Source organism: Leptonotus elevatus, chromosome 1 (genome assembly GCF_054856555.1).
Source record: "Leptonotus elevatus isolate MCC_2025b chromosome 1, RoL_Lele_1.0, whole genome shotgun sequence".
In the NCBI taxonomy this organism is placed as follows: domain Eukaryota; kingdom Metazoa; phylum Chordata; class Actinopteri; order Syngnathiformes; family Syngnathidae; genus Leptonotus; species Leptonotus elevatus.
Window position 1 is genome coordinate 2,678,533 of NC_141239.1, and position 17,810 is coordinate 2,696,342.

Here is a 17,810-nt window from a genome sequence, read left to right on the forward strand (position 1 = left end):
GTTGGCACAATAACGCCCAAAAAGTCACACTTGATGTCTCGTTGTCGATGTGTCGCGATTACCAAACGCGTCTCCTTGTTAGCGGCTAGCAAGCTAAAATAAGCTAAGCTAACTAAGCCGCGAATCTTCAACGTGCACCGAGACGAGTTGATCCGGCCACAAAGACTTAATAAATTATGTTGTAGTCCTTCAAATTAGTGATGGGCGTCCTGTGTGGAGGCTGCAGTCAGTTCAGCACCAAATCGGAAAGAATAATTTAGCGGAGGGCGTCTGGTGTCGTGAAGAAGCGAAAGCAGACGTGCGAGAAGTCGAGGACACGCCCACACTGCGATATGATTGGCTGCTGGAAGCTTCGATCGTGTATGGAGCGCTGTCATCAAGTCACCGACAGATGTCGCCATCTGCAAATTGAACCGCGCATTTTTATTTAGAAACACGATTTTACCGTACTCTGTACAGCCATGCACATAAAATTATATTACTTTAAAAGAAATTGAAAAAAGTCTTTGCTTTTGTGAATATTAGTTTCCTCAATGCAGAGGGGCCAACTCTTAGTCTGTCTCGCATCAGTCACATCTGGCCTTCAACACTATTTTGGATTAGGTTGTCTAATGCAGTGTTTCCCAACCAGGAGTATTGCAGCACTGCACATGGAGATCCTGACGTTGACGTCACTTGTCCCAAAATGGTCTTAGTGCAGCCATTTTGGCATGATAGAAAACGTATCTGCCACTTTGAGTAAACGGCAAACTTGAACAATGATTGACAGCTGTTGTGGACCAAATATAGGCAAAAATAAATAAATAAATAAAATAAAAAAGATCAGCATGCTCCAAGCTACCAAAAGGATAATGAATGCCTAGCCAATATTGCACTTTGTACATGGTGGCCAACCTCAATGAATTACTCACCCTCCACAACGCCTAACGACACCTTATATAAACTCTATAAACTCATATAAAATTACAGCATATATACATTTTTAACAGCTCATGACTGATGTAAGTAATTTTTTGGAACTTTGCTTTTAAACATTTTTTTTAATTCAGCAAGTGACTGACATCTTTTCAGGTCAGTTCCAAAATCATTCCACAAATGAACACCTTTGCTTAATATTTGTTCTTGGTTTTTTTGTAGACACTTATGTTTTAAGGACTCTCTCTCATTTCAAACAGCTTCTGAGTACTGTGGCAGAGTAGATGGTTGTGTGCTTTATACATTATTTGTACTATTTTAAATTTTAAATTTCATTGTATTTGATTTAATAAATAGAGAACTGAGAGAAAAGAGAGTTGGTTCTGTATATTTTGATCGATTTATAATTCTTATGGCTCTTTTTTGCAATTTGAAAACAGGATGGGTATTTGTTTTATATGCGTTTCCCCAGATTTCCGCACAATAGGTCAGATATGGTAATAATAATGAACAATATCATGTGTAGAATGATTTCTGATTAGTTTTAGAGAGTATCCCTATCATTTTGGACATTTTCCTTTTGACATTTTCTATGTGTGACTTCCAACATCATTTTTCATCAATAACTACTCCCAAAAATTTATTTTCATACACTCTTTCGATTTCAATTGAATTTACCATAATTTTGACCTGTTGTGTGGTTTGTCTAGTAACAAAAGCTATAAACTTGGTTTTGTTTAAGTTTAATAATTTATTTAAGTCAACCCAGTTTTTTAATGTGTTCAATTTATTCTCCACGGCAGTCAGAAGCTGCTTCAGGTTTTCTCCTGAACAGTTAAGAGAGTTATGTCATCGGCGAATAAGACACTTTTGAATATTTTTGAGACACAACAGATATCATTTATATACAATATAAATAATTTGGGGCCTAGCACAGACCCTTGGGGGACTCCATGAGTAATCTGCAAGTGTTTTGATTGTATGTTGTTAAACTGTAAGTACTGACATCTATTATCCAAATAACTTTTCATCCATTTATATGCCAAACCTCTTATGCCATATCTTTCTAATTCATTCATTAGTATAGAATGATCTATAGTATCAAATGCTTTTTTTTTTTAATCTATAAAAATTCCAACATTAAATGTTTTATTATGTATGTTAGTAGATATTGTTTCTACGAGTTCCATGACTGCCATTGAGGTGGTCCGTTTTACTCTAAACCCATTTTGATTTTCACTTAAAAGCTTAAAATAAAATCGCCCAGTCGATATGAAAAGAATTTTTCGAGAATTTTTGAGAACTGTGGCAGCAGTGATATTGCTCTATAATTAGTGAATATGTGTCTTTCTCTATTTTTATGAATAGGAATAACTTTTGCGATTTTCATTTTTGATTGAAATATACCGCTTTAAACGACAAATTACATATATATGTGAAAGGTTGCACAACATATTTTATAATACTTTTTACTAATTTAATACTTCTGTATCATTAACAGCATTAAGCCACATAGTGGATGAATTATTTTTAATGTGCTTATCTATTTGACATTTGTTTTGTGGCTCAGGGATTTCTTCTGCCAAATTACTGCCAACATTAACAATTCTTTTTTCTTTTTTTAAAGAGCTCAGTATTGTTCATTCGGTAATGTCATCAACATTGCTCTTTTTATTTTTTGTTTTATTATTTTGTATGTGGGTGAGTATGTGTACGTGTATGTGCGAGTGTGTGTGTATTCGTTAGTTCACCAAAAACCTATTAAAAAAATCCCATACCGTTCACCTAAACCGAACACCGCCGTCAGGAGACCCGAGGAAGGACCAAAGAAAAGAAAGGAAAGTGAAATCCAGCACCGACCAGACACCACCCACCGGGCCGTCAACCAGAGTTCTTAACCAAACCCAGAAACATCTAAATTCCAACAAATCAGGGAGACCTCAAGAGACCAAAGGAGAGACTGAGGAAAGGAAGGAAGGACAGACAAAGCAGAGTGCGATCAGACACCAGCCTCCACCAATTCAACGACCAGAGGAAGAAGCCGATTGTGTCTGAGTTTCGTGGTGCTGGTGTGGTGGATCTGGCATGCATGAAAATCTCCACCAAAGAGGGGAGCCGTCGACCCCCGCCAGGACAGAGCAAGCGCAACACCTCAGGGCCCCCCAGGCCACGGCAGCGTCAAAGGACGACTCCCGGGCCCCGCCAGGGCCACCGGCCGGAGAGCAAATCCAGGAGCAGGAGCGCCCCCCACCCCAACACGGCCCGCGCCCCCAACCCAACGCAGCAGGACGGGGCACTGCAGCCCCGCCAGGCACCCCACCGGTACACAGCCCCCGCTCCCCCCACGACCCCCATCCACCCCCGCCATCCACCCCAACCCAGCCCCAGCCGCCCCCAGACACCCACCCACCCCCAGCACCCCCCGACTCCACCCCGACCAACCGGCAGCCCCACAGCCCCCGACCCCCAGTCCCCGGGGACCCCCCGCACACAGGCATCGGCGCCGAAGAGGGGCCGGACAGCGAAGCGGAGAGGGCACCTGCGCCCAACCCCACCCCACCCCCCGCCACGTGGAGGGACGGAACACCGAGGGCAGAAGGGGAGATGGGAGCACCCCCGAACCCCAGGCCCAGCGGGGAAAGGCCCCGGTCGTCACTCCAGCGTTCTTAGTGAAAGCTAACCCCTTTTACTGAGTCCGCCAGCTCGCCGACTGGCGAACTCAACCCCTAAACCTTGAATGTGAACCCCACCCAGTGTATATACAAGTGTGTGTGTGTGTGTGGTGCATAAAAAAAAATTAATGAGGGGGGGGGGGCGTCGCGGCGGGGACACGGACAGGGGACCGCAGCACTGCTCTATACTGCGGTCTGCCCCAACCGATAGCACCCCCCCACACACACACACACACACAGTTGTGTGGTGCATTAAAATTGGAGGGAAGTTGTAGGGCGAAGACGGTGATTCCACCCTACCCCACCCCTCCCAAAGTGTGTTATTTGCCTTATATGTCTATAAAAGTGTATTGTGCAGTGAGTTAAGAGGAGCGACAAGCGGGCCCCCCCCCCCCCCCCCCAACCGGACGGGGGCAGGAGGCGCACTCGCCCACCAAACCCCCACCCACCCCACCGGGACCCTGGCGGGCATATGGGACCAGCCCGGCGGGGCGATAGGGCTCGCTCCCCGGATACTGGGGCCCGCATGAGGTGCCAGGAGGTCCACCGGAGCGGGGCGGGCACAATACCAAACCGGCGCCGAGACCCGGGCCACGGATGGAACCCCTGGCCCAGGGGAGAGGAAGGAAGGCGTATAGGGGAGGGGGAAGGGAGGGGGGAAGGAGACGACAAGAAGGGCAAGGGGCAGCGGCAGGGCCGCAGACAGAGGGGGAGAGGAGGAGGAAGGGTGACGAGGGATAAGGGACAGGGAGGCGGAGGACGGGCGGGGAGAGGCGAGGAGGGAGAGGCAGCAAGGGGGAGGGGAGAGGGAACCACGGGGCACCCTGGCGGCCCACAGTTCCCGAACCGCGTCGCCGGGCCCAGAGCGACGGACCGCGCCGGAGCGGCGCCGCCCCGGACACCAGGGAGAACCCCGCAACGCAGCACCCCCCCAAGACACCCAGGGAACGGCCAAGACGCAGCCGCCACCCAGCAGCCAACAGAGGGGCAGACCCGCCCACGCCCAGCCAGGGGGGGACAGCACCCACAGAATTAACCCACTGGCATGCAGTGAATCCGAATATTAACCCTTAGTGCCCATTGGAGGTGAATCTGCTCGATCCTCGATTGGCAGCAACTGGGTTCCTGACTATAAAAACACAACCATTAGTTACAAATTGCCAAATACAGAAACATCAATGTAAGTTATCGCGATGCGGTGGCTCTCGCTAACAGGCAGAATTAAGTAACCAGGTTTAGGTTAAAATATTCTATATACGTAGACCATGTTTCTATAAATTTTGATATTTGGTTTTTATTTGAGGCAGATATTTTTTCCATTAAAATGTGATTTATGAGGAGGTTAGACCATTGGTCGATATTCAGAGTTTGTTTATTTTTCCAGTTAACAAGAACTGTTTTTTTTTGCGAAAGTAAGGGCTACAAGTGAAGATTGAAATTGTTTATGTGGTAAGTCAGTTGTTGTTAAGTCACCGAGCAAACACAAGTTTGGAGAGAACGGTATCCTATAGTCCAAGACAGCGGAAAGTTTTTCTAAGACTTTAGTCCAGAAATACATAACCGGAGTACATAACCATAAAGCATGAAAATAAGTGTCTGTAGTGTTTTGTTCTATGAATAATTTTATATTGGATAAGTTGTAAATTTGTGTGTTTTGTCATTTTAAAATCGTTTTCACAAACTTGAATCCAAAAGTCAGATTCCAGAGCTATAGACAAGTCTGTTTCCCATTTCGAGATGGGTAAAGACGTTTTATCAGTATATGAAAGTAACTTATATATTTTTGAACAAAATTCTCATTTAAATTATTAGCTATGTCTGAAAAATTTTCAAACAATATTTTTATAATTTATAAAATATTCTGGATAATGATAGAGTATTCAATATTATTGTACTCTTTGCGTGTTCCAATAAATTGAAGTTGAGTCTCTGTGAAGAAGTCCCTTTGCAAAGGTAATTAGTCAGAAGCTTCTGATCACACAAATGAAGGCACCCAAGCAGTGATCTGTTCAAAAGTGTGTCTCCTCCTCCAGCACACAGCACATTTATTGAAAATCAGTGAATACAAGAAAATCCCTCTTCCCTCCCTTCAGTAAGTTCCCATAGGTACAAATCAGATTAGACTTGAAGAGCAGTATATCAGCCTGTCCTTGGACTCTCTTCGACCGAACGGAGACTCGTACCAACTATACTCCCTTTAGATAATATAGAAAAGAAACCTGTTACCTTCCTTTTTCCCAGGCAAGAGACAGATAAGAATACAATAGACAGTACTATTCATTGAGCTATACTGAGTTAACATAATTATACCTACATCTACACAGTTACAAACTAAATTCAAAACAGTTAAAATATAAAGTAAAACAGTAAAAATGTTAACAATAATCTATTTTTTTAAGCTATTTTTCACAATTGATCTCTTCTTGACGTGTTATGTGCTTCTCTTTGCTAGCGGCTAGCGAGCTAAACTAAGCTAAGTAGGGCGAGAAGCATCAACGCGAACCGAAACGAGTTTATTCACACGCTGAGATTTAATAAATTATGTTGCAGTCCATTATAGTGATGTGCGTCCTGTGTGGAGGTTGCAGTCGGTTCAGCACGGAATCGAAAATAATGATTTAGCGGAGGGCGTCTGGTTACGTGAAGAAACGAAAGTAGATCTGCGTCGGAAGTCAGGCAGGACACGCCCCCGCTGCGATATGATTGGCTGCTGGAGATTGTCGGCTTGGGAGCAAGCACTGTCATCAAGTTATCGACAGATGTCGCCATTTTTGTTGCAGTTACAAAGACATAAAACTGCGAGGTCTCATTTCTCCCTTTTTCAGTCTGTTGTTCCCGATATGTAAAGTTTAAATTGGATTTATTGTGGTGAATGTGCAGATTAAAAATTTGCCATCAAGATGAACAAGCATTTTGAGGTACCGTAAACTGAACGTTTATTATCAGGGATGCGATTTAACCATCACATGTTATGAGTTTAATTTATTGCTCTAGTACTGGCATTAGCTAGTAGCAAACATTTGATGCAGTATCTGATATATTACTGATATATGCAATATTTGTACTTTTGGCCAGTTTTGTCATCTGTGGCTTTCACAAATTCCTGCTGCAAGGTTTGAATGCAACACTTACCTTCTAATAAAGGTTAGTGATGACACGCCATTGCACTTCGAGTCGAGCACACTTATTATATCTTACGCTCCCCTAATTCTCAGAAGTACAAATGTATTTGCATTTGCATTGTACTGTTTGTTTACTTAATGTGATCATTTTTAAACTAATCCAATCCACTTTATGTCTACAGCACATATTATTATTTTATTATTTTATAAGTGTTTCCAAAGTGCTGCACATTGAGATCCACATACTATCATACATACACATGAAATCTAGTAAAAACCAACAATAACAAAAAACAGTCAATAAATTACTAAAATACAATAAGTAAAATAAAGGAATAAATACAATAAAAATATATTTAAACCCCCCCAAAAATAATAATAAAAATGAAATAATCAAATTAAATAAAAAAAACACGCGGACCACACAATTCATGCTGAACTAAAAGCCAAGGAATAAAAGTGGGTCTTAAGCCGAGACTTAAAACACTCCGAACGTGGCCATACTGTACATCTGGCTTTGTGTGTCCCTGAAGGTATTTTCCACGCTAATTTAGGAAAATGGCAAGGTGGCTTTTTCTTCTATATTTTATTTCTATTTCATACACAAGGCAACTCAATGTGCTTCACATAAGCAAATACACAACATCTACAAACGTCAACAAACACAACCGTTAACGACATTCGGAAGCAAAGCAGAGAAAACAAAAGTAGTTAACAATATTACTAAAGCATACATTGGCGTTTAAACACATTAAAAGAAAACTTTAAAAACATTTCATATTCATAGTTTGAGTAGCTTTGAAAGCATTACGTTTACACTTTTAAGTAAAGCTGGAGTTGATTCTTCTTAAGTCTTCTGAAACCCTCATATCTATGAACGTAATGAACGTGAATACTTTTGACAGGGCCAGGCAGCTTTGAATAGTGTTTTGTCCTTAAAAAATAAAATCTCCACTTAAAAAAAAACTGCATTGTATGTTTATTTGGGTTATCTTTGATATTGACATTTGTTTGATGATTTTAATCATTCAAGTGGGCAAACTGCAAAAAAAGTAAGAAATTGAGAGGAGGGCAAATACTTTTTCACTGCAAAAGATATCTGACATGATTTGAGGTCATTGTCGTAGCCGCTGACACTTGGAACTGGAGCAATGTTCAAGATAAACGCAATATTAACCTGAATGCCGTCTTTAGACGAGTGGAGGCACATACAACATATTGTTATTATTATTTTCAATCAATATGAAAAAGGTCGAGATCAGCGAAGGACGACACGAGAGGAGCTGGTTAATGATCTCCCTCAACAAAATGCTCATCCCCCCCCCATGTCATGCTTTCAATTTTTTTCTGATATTCTGTCTATCACTGTTAAAATAAAGTTGCCCTAAAAATCAATGACTTTTAATTTCTAAGTCTGAACATTTTTTAAATAAGCAGGATCACTTATTTCCTCCCTCTCTATTTTATTCAAAATCATTTACACTTTTACAGCACACCAGACTCACTCCCTTCATTTTTTTAAGCTTTAAAGATCGCTGCTTTTCTCACCAGCACACTTGTGTGTCTCAACAAGCTTTTTACTAGAGAATCTTTTAGCACAAACACTGCAACTAAATGGTTTCTTCCCAGCATGTGTTCTCGTGTGGCTTGTTAAATGTGACTTATGAGAAAAGCTTTTGCCACAGTCTGGGCAGGAAAAAGGTTTTTCTCCAGTGTGTGTCCTTTTGTGTATTTTTAAATTTCCCTTGTCAGAGAAGCTTTTGCCACAGTCTGGGCAGGAAAAAGGTTTTTCTCCAGTGTGTGTTCTTGTGTGTCCTGTTAAAGCGGACTTCTGAGAGAAGCTTTTGCTGCAGTCTGGGCAGGAAAAAGGTTTTTCTCCAGTGTGTGTACTTGTATGTCTTATTAAATTTTTCTTGTCAGAGAAACTTTTGCCACAGTCTGGGCAGGAAAAAGGTTTTTCTCCAGTGTGTGTCCTTTTGTGTATTTTTAAATTTCCCTAGTCAGAGAAGCTTTGGCCACAGTCTGGGCAGGAAAAAGGTTTTTCTCCAGTGTGGGTTCTTGTGTGTACTGTTAAAGCGGACTTATGAGAGAAGCTTTTGCCACAGTCTGGGCAGGAAAAAGGTTTTTCTCCAGTGTGTGTTCTTGTATGTCTTATTAAATTTTTCTTGTCAGAGAAACTTTTGCCACAGTCTGAGCAGGAAAAAGGTTTTTCTCCAGTGTGTTTTCTTGTGTGGTTTGTTAAAGCGGACTTATGAGAGAAGCTTTTGCCACAGTCTGGGCAGGCAAAAGGTTTCTCTCCAGTGTGTGTACTTGTATGTCTTATTAAATTTTTCTTGTCAGAGAAACTTTTGCCACAGTCTGAGCAGGAAAAAGGTTTTTCTCCAGTGTGTTTTCTTGTGTGGTTTGTTAAAGCGGACTTATGAGAGAAGCTTTTGCCACAGTCTGGGCAGGAAAAAGGTTTTTCTCCAGTGTGTGTCCTTTTGTGTATTTTTAAATTTCCCTTGTCAGAGACGCTTTGGCCACAGTCTGGGCAGGAAAAAGGTTTTTCTCCAGTGTGGGTTCTTGTGTGTACTGTTAAAGCGGACTTCTGAGAGAAGCTTTTGCTGCAGTCTGGGCAGGAAAAAGTTTTTTCTCCAGTGTGTGTTCTTTTGTGTATTTTTAAATGTCCCTTCTGAGAGAAGCTTTTACCACAGTCTGGGCAGGAAAAAGGTTTTTCTCCAGTGTGGGTTCTTGTGTGTTTTGTTAAAATTCCCTTCTGAGAGAAGCTTTTGCCGCAGTCCGAGCAAGAAAAAGGTTTTTCTCCAGTGTGTTTTCTCAGGTGAACTTTCAAACTTCCCTTTGAACTGAATGTTTTCGCACACTGAGAACATTTGCAGCGGTTGTTGTCAGCATGATCACCTTTAGCGAATTCATCATCGTCAGTGTCAGCAGACTGTGACCTTATGTCATCACTTTGTGCTGGTGATGGCGCCCATTGGTCTGCATCACCTTCTGTCTCCATGTGTTGAGGAGTTGAGCTGCTGCTTAGAGGCTCCGCCCCTCTGTCCTCCTCACTCTCACCCATGACTTCATCTTTACTCTTAAAAGGGGCAAAGGTCAGTGGTGTCTTGGTGACATCATCCTCAAACTCCTCCTCTTTGACGAAAAGGGGCTTTTCTTCCTCTTTGATGTAAGGATGCTCTTCTTCCTCCTGTTTCACATGAGGAGACTTCACCACCTGTTCCTCAGGACGAAGACATTTCTCACCAACGTCTGCGGGACACAAGAAGGCAAACATACATTTGGTCTAGTAAAGTCAAATCTCAAGCGCGCCTTGATGTTGTGTATTATTGTTTCTAACCGGCCGCTAAGCGGTCTCGGCGAAACGGCCTAAATGTGCACATTTGTTTTATTCATAACCGCTTGTAAATGTCTACAAGCATTCACGGCAAATCTGAGACATTGCACGCCAAAATAACGTTTGTGGGAGATTTGCCGGTTACGGCAAAAATAACCGTTGCCTAAACAATCACAAACTAACGCTACAACATAGTCTCTGTAGTAACGTTATGCGACTTTTCCTTATTGTAAAACGTTATGCCACTTTTCCACATATTGAAATAGTTCTCAAATGTGTAAGAGACATGTCTGTATTTTTCTTTTCTTCTGCTGCCATGACCAGTCGCTGCCATTCACAACATTAGCACATGGCTACTGTTAACATTGTTAACATTTTTTACTGTTTCAATTGATATTTTAACCGTTTTGAATTTAATTATAGCTGTGTAGTAATAAGAAAACAGTTAATTCAAATGTTATTCGATGTATAGTGTCTTTGTTCCATTCCCTGGGAAAGGAATGTCTAATAAGGTAAGGCTGGAGTGGACTAAGATACGAGCTGAAGATTTATTATCTGTTTTTGTATTTCACTCTTCCCACAAGGACAGGAGACAGGAGGGGGAGACTATTTTCTGTAAACACTAATTTTTGTATAAGTTGGGATGAGCCCAGAAGGGGGGCACATTTAGGAACCGATGCTGATTCAGTAAGGATCCTTCATGGCATCAGAAATTTCTGAATAAAGATCTCTTGCAAGAAAACCTCTTCACCGATCTCAACTTTGAGTTTTATTTTAACACGCAATAAAACAAAGAACGTTTTCTATCACTACCATGACAGAAAACACTGCCCCTTCGAGAGAGAAGGGTGTTGCTTCACAAGTGACACAACCCTAACACATTTGAAAAGCATTTTAGAATGTTGAAAGAATAATATGAGACCCTTAAAAGCAACCCTTCCAACCCTGGTTATAAGTCTGCACTTCTTCACGTAATCATGACATGTCGCTAGCAGAGAATGCTAGTAGTAGCACGAAAACAAAACAATCAATCCTGACTAAGGGTTTTAGGACAAATTCCTCTCAACATCGCTAATGGCATTAAAACGCTAATGCTATACCTACTAAACTGATGTGCCGCTGACATAAAACAACATGTAGTCAATTCCATTCCAGAAGCTGGCTGAGTAGCACAAGAAATAGTTTAAGATTTTATTGATTGTTCTAATAACTGTTTTTGCAGAGCAGCCAACTGTTACGGGTTGTCCGTATTTTTTCGCACTCTTGATTAGATGCACTCCTTATAGAAAGGGAAAAAGAGCAGACGGTGGTTAGATCATACTGAAGCGGCCGCGTATTGTTTGGCCAAGATAAACAATCTGCGGTGGTTATTTTCCCGTGACCGGTAACTCACCGCCTAGTTGATGTAAGTTTGTGATGCTTCGAGCCACTGAACCATTTCAACAAAATGACTTCAGATTGATTCAGTGGTTCAGAACGCTTTGGGTTTCTCCATTTTCACTCAACTTTATTTTGAACATTTAAAAATGACAATAAAACAAAAGTTATTCCACAAAACAAGGATGAAATATAACTGTTTTTGCTCCCCATAAATAATAGTAATGACTTCCAAAGAAACTCATTTAACAAAGGAAAATACTTTCTGTTCGAAATGGAATAGGATGAAGCAACTGCTCATCTCGTCCTATCCCAATTATACCTCACTTATTACTTTAACTCATTATTCTTAAATGCCTTAACAAAAATTGTACTCAACCACTGTTTTTATTATTCCTCCCTAGTATATTTAGCAAAAATGATTTCGTTATACAATTTCTTAAATTGACAAATGCTTGTACTTCTTTCAATGTTTTCCTCAAGACCATTGGACAAAACCACACCACAGATCGAAATGCACATACTTTTGAGTTTTGTGCCAGCATAATTTTGTTTAAATTTCAATTCCCCTCTCAAATAAAGTACATCATTTTTGTATGTTGCCGGGCAGCATATTATTATTTGCCCCATACATTATTTGTCCAGTTTTAAAATCTAACAGATCCCTAAACTAGTGTGTGCAATAAATTAAAAAAAAGCTTATTGGTGTATTCAAGGTACCCTGCATGATTTATTATTCTCATGGCTTTTTTGCAGTGTGCATAATGATTGTATTGTAGTTTTGTAGAAATTACCCCAAACTTCTACACAGTAATTCAAATATGGTAATATTAATGAACAATACAAAATATACATTGTTTTCTCATTTAATGTGTCTGGTCTTTCCCAAAACTCCAACAGTGCGTGCTACCTTTGCCCTAACATGTTTTACATGGGATTTCCAGCAGATTTTGTCAACAAGAATCACACCCAGAAATGTATTTTCATAAACCCATTCAATTTGAACGTTATTAATCCTCAGTATTATTTGTGTATTTATTTTACGGTTGAACAACATCAGTTTGCTTTTACTCAAATTTAATGAAAGTTTGTTTAGGTCAAACCATGTTTAAGTTGATTTAATTCTTTGTTAGTGTTAGAGCACACTATATTTTTGTACTCTTTTACGTGTTCCAATAAATCCAAGTTGAGATTCTGGTGAAGAGGTTCATTCAGAAATTTCTGATAACACAATTGAAGTCACCCAAGCAGTGATCCGTCCCAAACTCGAGCACACGGCACATTTATTGAAAAACAGTGTTCACAGGAAATCGTACCTCCCCCCACCCCCCCCCCCCCCCCCATCAAGTTCCCGTAGGTGCAAAATCAGATTAGACTTCGACAGCAGTATACCAGCTTGTCCTTGGACTTTCTTTGACCGAACAGAAAGTCCTACAAACTCTACTCCCTTAGATAATAGAAAAGAAACTTATTATTTTTCTCTTTCCCAGGCAAGAGAGAAAGATAAGAAAACAATCAAAAACATTATTCATCGAGCTATATTAAGTTAACATAATTACACCTACACAGTTATAACTAAATTCAAAACAGTAAAAATGTTAACAGTAGCTACCTATCTGCTGCAGGTTGTCTCCAGAACAGAAAATGTTTGTCATCTGCAAATAGCACAAACTTTAAGATTTTCGAAACCATACAAATGTAGTTTATGTACATAGGAAAACATTTTGGTCGCATTTATCAATTGTGAATTCGAGATGAAGAATCTCAGGTTATTTTTTTAAAACAAGTGGCTAGTTTCCCTGAACGCGCTAACTACTAGCGCTAGCTAGCATGTTACAACGAAAACAACAACAACATTATTGTTGATTCATCACTTATTTTTGTACACTTTAGCAACAATTTCAACTTTTGGGCTGCTGGTAAAGAATAATAAGAGACCGTATTTGGAGAGATCTCAAAATCGAAGGTCTTGACCACAAATCTATTTTTAGCCAGAGCTAGCCACGGCTAGCGGCTCACATAGATCACAATCGCATTATGGTAAAAGCATTTTTACCATCTTACAATGACACTTACCTTAATCAAAATGGTTAGAACACACTTTGGTAGACTTTGTCGGTTGGAAATCCTTCCGAAGTATCTTTGTAATTCCGGACACTTCTTTGCCGTTCCCATTCGACATTCCATGGACCGGCACACAATGTTGGGCAAATGACGGCATGTGAATACTATTTAGAAGTTTCATTTCACATCTTTGTTCGCCCAATTATGCACCATTATGAAGCGGTGCGTGAAAATCCGGAACGAATGAACAAATGAATGAATCAAAGTAACTTGTAGTAAGTAACTTGCGAGCGCTCAGCATTTGGTTGCGTTGTCTTGCTAGTCGTTTGCCCCACGAAAGGCCCGCTGGGTCGATAGGTGGGGGTCGGTGACGTCATGTGAATATTATGTATTAGATAGCTAATTTGTCAGCCAGTTGAGTGTAACTCCTTTAATTCCATATTTTTCAAGTTTCCTAACTAGTACATGATGATCTATTGTGTCAAATGCCTTTTTTAAATCTACAAATACTCCTGCTACATTTTTTGGGGGTCCAGAGAACTGGTTATTTCTTCCACGTGGACCTCTTTGGTCTCAATCCATATTGACCTGTAATTTATCAATTCATACTCTTCAATGAAATTATCTAGGCTATTTGCAAAAAAAATGTCTAAAATGTTTGAGAATTGAGAAAGTAGAGAGACCGGCCTTTAATTAGTGAATTGACTTCTGTCTCCCGCTTTGTAAATCGGGATGATCTTGGCAGTTTTCATTTGATCTGGGAATACACCCGATGACAAGGACAAATTACACATATAGGTTAATGGCTTTACAATTACATCAATTACTTTCTTAATCAAAAACATATCAATGTCGTTCCAGTCTGTGGAAATGTTGCCCTTGCATTTGCCAACAATATCAAGAATCTCTTTTTCAGTTGCAGGATTTAAAAACATTGAGCTGTGGTTGCTATCAATAAAGCTCCCGACCCTCCCCAACCCTTCTTCCGGCTGTAGGTTTGCAATTTGTTCTGCCAGTTTGGGCCCCACACTTACAAAAAAATCGATTAAACCCACATCATTCATATAATTTATGTTTTGCTATCCTCAATAAAATATTCAGGAAAACTTTTTGTTGAACCATTCCAGATAATAACACGTTCCATATCCCTTTTGTTGGTTTTATTCTTGTCCAATTATAGCAATCTTTCTTAGATTTTCTCATAATATTAATTAACTTATTTTTGTATATCTTATATTTATTTTCTGCTTCTACAGTTCTTAATTTTAAGAATTTCCTGTATAATGTGTTCTTTTTTTTGCATGCATTCTGTAGCCCTTTCGTGATCCATGTTTTTTCTGTGTATCTTTTCTTCTGGTCGTAACATTTTCTTGGACAATGCTTATCAAATAATGCTTTAAATATTCGCAGGAATGTTTCATATGATTTGTTAATGTCAGTCTCCTCGTATACTATTCTCTCTGTTATCAGTAATTCATTTCTTAAGCTGTCAATAGATTATTCTGTTCTTAGTCTTTTATGGTTAAACACATTAAGATTCACAGACAATAACAAAATTCCAATCATACCTCACAAACAGTGGCCGATGATCACTGATGTCATTCAGAAGTAATCCACAAATCGAGGTATTATCCATACAGTGAGTAAATATATTATCAATTAGTGTGGCGGAATAAGATGTTACCCTGCTTGGTTTTGTGATTAAAGGAAATAAACTCATACTAAACATTACATCGATAAATTCATCAGTTAGTTCATGCTTATTAGGAATTTAAAAGATCCAAATTGAAATCCCTGCAAACTAACACGTCCTTGTTTTTTTTCACTGGAAAACATTATTTCCCTACAATTATTAAATAATTCAATACCAGACCCCGGAGCGCTGTATACACAACCAACCAATATATTCTTCCCTTTTTTCCATACAAATTTCCAGAATAATGGCATTCATCTTCTCCACTTTTTTTGTATTCTAATCCTTCATCAACATACAGAGCCACTCCTCCTTTTTTGTTCTGCCTGTTTACGTAGTTCAGTTCATACCCATGTATTCATCACTAGCCTTTGGGGCTCTGTAGGATTCTATTGAACTACAAACACATGGATATTATTTTAACGATAGAAACAAGTTCTTCACGAAGTAGGCGAGCTAAGAAGTGTACAAACCTGCTCTGCGTAGCACAACACGAGGCTGCGTGCAAACATTGCCCAGCAGTTGAAGTCGAAGATGTTGCTCCTTCTCTTCTTTTACTCCAAAAAGTTCCTCCTCGTACTTCGGTGTCGTTCTTGCACACATGTTGGCACAATAACGCCCAAAAAGTCACACTTGATGTTTAGTTGTCGATGTGTCGCGATTACCAAACGCGTCTCCTTGTTAGCGGCTAGCAAGCTAAAATAAGCTAAGCTAACTAAGCCGCGAATCTTCAACGTGCACCGAGACGAGTTGATCCGGCCACAAAGACTTAATAAATGATGTTGAAGTCCTTCAAAGTAGCGATGGGCGTCCTGTGTGGAGGCTGCAGTCACTTCAGCACCAAATCGGAAAGAATAATTTAGCGGAGGGCGTCTGGTTACGTGAAGAAGCGAAAGCAGACGTGCGAGAAGTCGAGGACACGCCCACACTGCGATATGATTGGCTGCTGGAAGCTTCGATCGTGTATGGAGCGCTGTCATCAAGTCACCGACAGATGTCGCCATCTGCAAATTGAACCGCGCATTTTTATTTAGAAACACGATTTTACGGTATTCTGTACAGCCATGCACATAAAATTATATTACTTTAAAAGAAATTGAAAAAAGTATTTGCTTTTGTGAACATTAGTTTGCTCAATGCAGAGGGGCCAACTCTTAGTCTGTCTCGTGTCAGTCAAATCGGGCCTTCAACACTATTTTGGATTAGGTTGTCTAATGCAGTGTTTCCCAACCAGGAGTATTGCAGCACTGCACATGGAGATCCTGACGTTGACGTCACGCGTCCCAAAATGGTCTGAGTGCAGCCATTTTGGCATGATAGAAAACGTATCTGCCACTTTGAGTAAACGGCAAACTTGAACAATGATTGACAGCTGTTGTGGACCAAATATAGGCAAAAATAAATAAAATAAAAAAGATCAGCATGCTCCAAGCTACCAAAAGGATAATGAATGCCTAGCCAATATTGCACTTTGTACATGGTGGCCAACCTCAATGAATTACTCACCCTCCACAACACCTTATATAAACTCTATAAACTCATATAAAATTACAGCATATATACATTTTTAACAGCTCACGACTGATGTAAGTAATTTTTTGGAACTTTGCTTTTAAACATTTTTTTTTAATTCAGCAAGGGACAGACATCTTTTCAGGTCAGTTCCAAAATCATTCCACAAATGAACACCTTTGCTTAATATTTGTTCTTGTTTTGATTTTTTTTGTAGACACTTATGTTTTAAGGACTCTCTCTCATTTCAAACAGCTTCTGAGTACTGTGGCAGAGTAGATGGTTGTGTACTTTATACATTATTTGTACTATTTTAAATTCAACTAAGTCGTAAAATTTCATTGTATTTGATTTAATAAATAGAGAACTGAGAGAAAAGAGAGTTGGTTCTGTATATTTTGATCGATTTATAATTCTTATGGCTCTTTTTTGCAATTTGAAAACAGGATGGGTATTTGTTTTATATGCGTTTCCCCAGATTTCCGCACAATAGGTCAGATATGGTAATAATAATGAACAATATCATGTGTAGAATGATTTCTGATTAGTTTTAGAGAGTATCCCTATCATTTTGGACATTTTCCTTTTGACATTTTCTATGTGTGACTTCCAACATCATTTTTCATCAATAACTACTCCCAAAAATTTATTTTCATACACTCTTTCGATTTCAATTGAATTTACCATAATTTTGACCTGTTGTGTGGTTTGTCTAGTAACAAAAGCTATAAACTTGGTTTTGTTTAAGTTTAATAATTTATTTAAGTCAACCCAGTTTTTTAATGTGTTCAATTTATTCTCCACGGCAGTCAGAAGCTGCTTCAGGTTTTCTCCTGAACAGTAGAGAGTTATGTCATCGGCGAATAAGACACTTTTGAATATTTTTGAGACACAACAGATATCATTTATGTACAATATAAATAATTTGGGGCCTAGCACAGACCCTTGGGGGACTCCATGAGTAATCTGCAAGTGTTTTGATTGTATGTTGTTAAACTGTAAGTACTGACATCTCTTATCCAAATAACTTTTCATCCATTTATATGCCAAACCTCTTATGCCATATCTTTCTAATTCATTCATTAGTATAGAATGATCTATAGTATCAAATGCTTTTT

At 39.7% G+C, this 17,810-nt stretch overlaps 1 pseudogene; it reads right to left on the reverse strand.

Annotated features, from left to right (window-relative positions):
• Positions 1-8,234: 8,234 nt before the first annotated feature.
• Positions 8,235-15,783, reverse strand: LOC147180332 (uncharacterized; annotated as a pseudogene).
• Between the last annotated feature and the right edge of the window lie 2,027 nt (positions 15,784-17,810).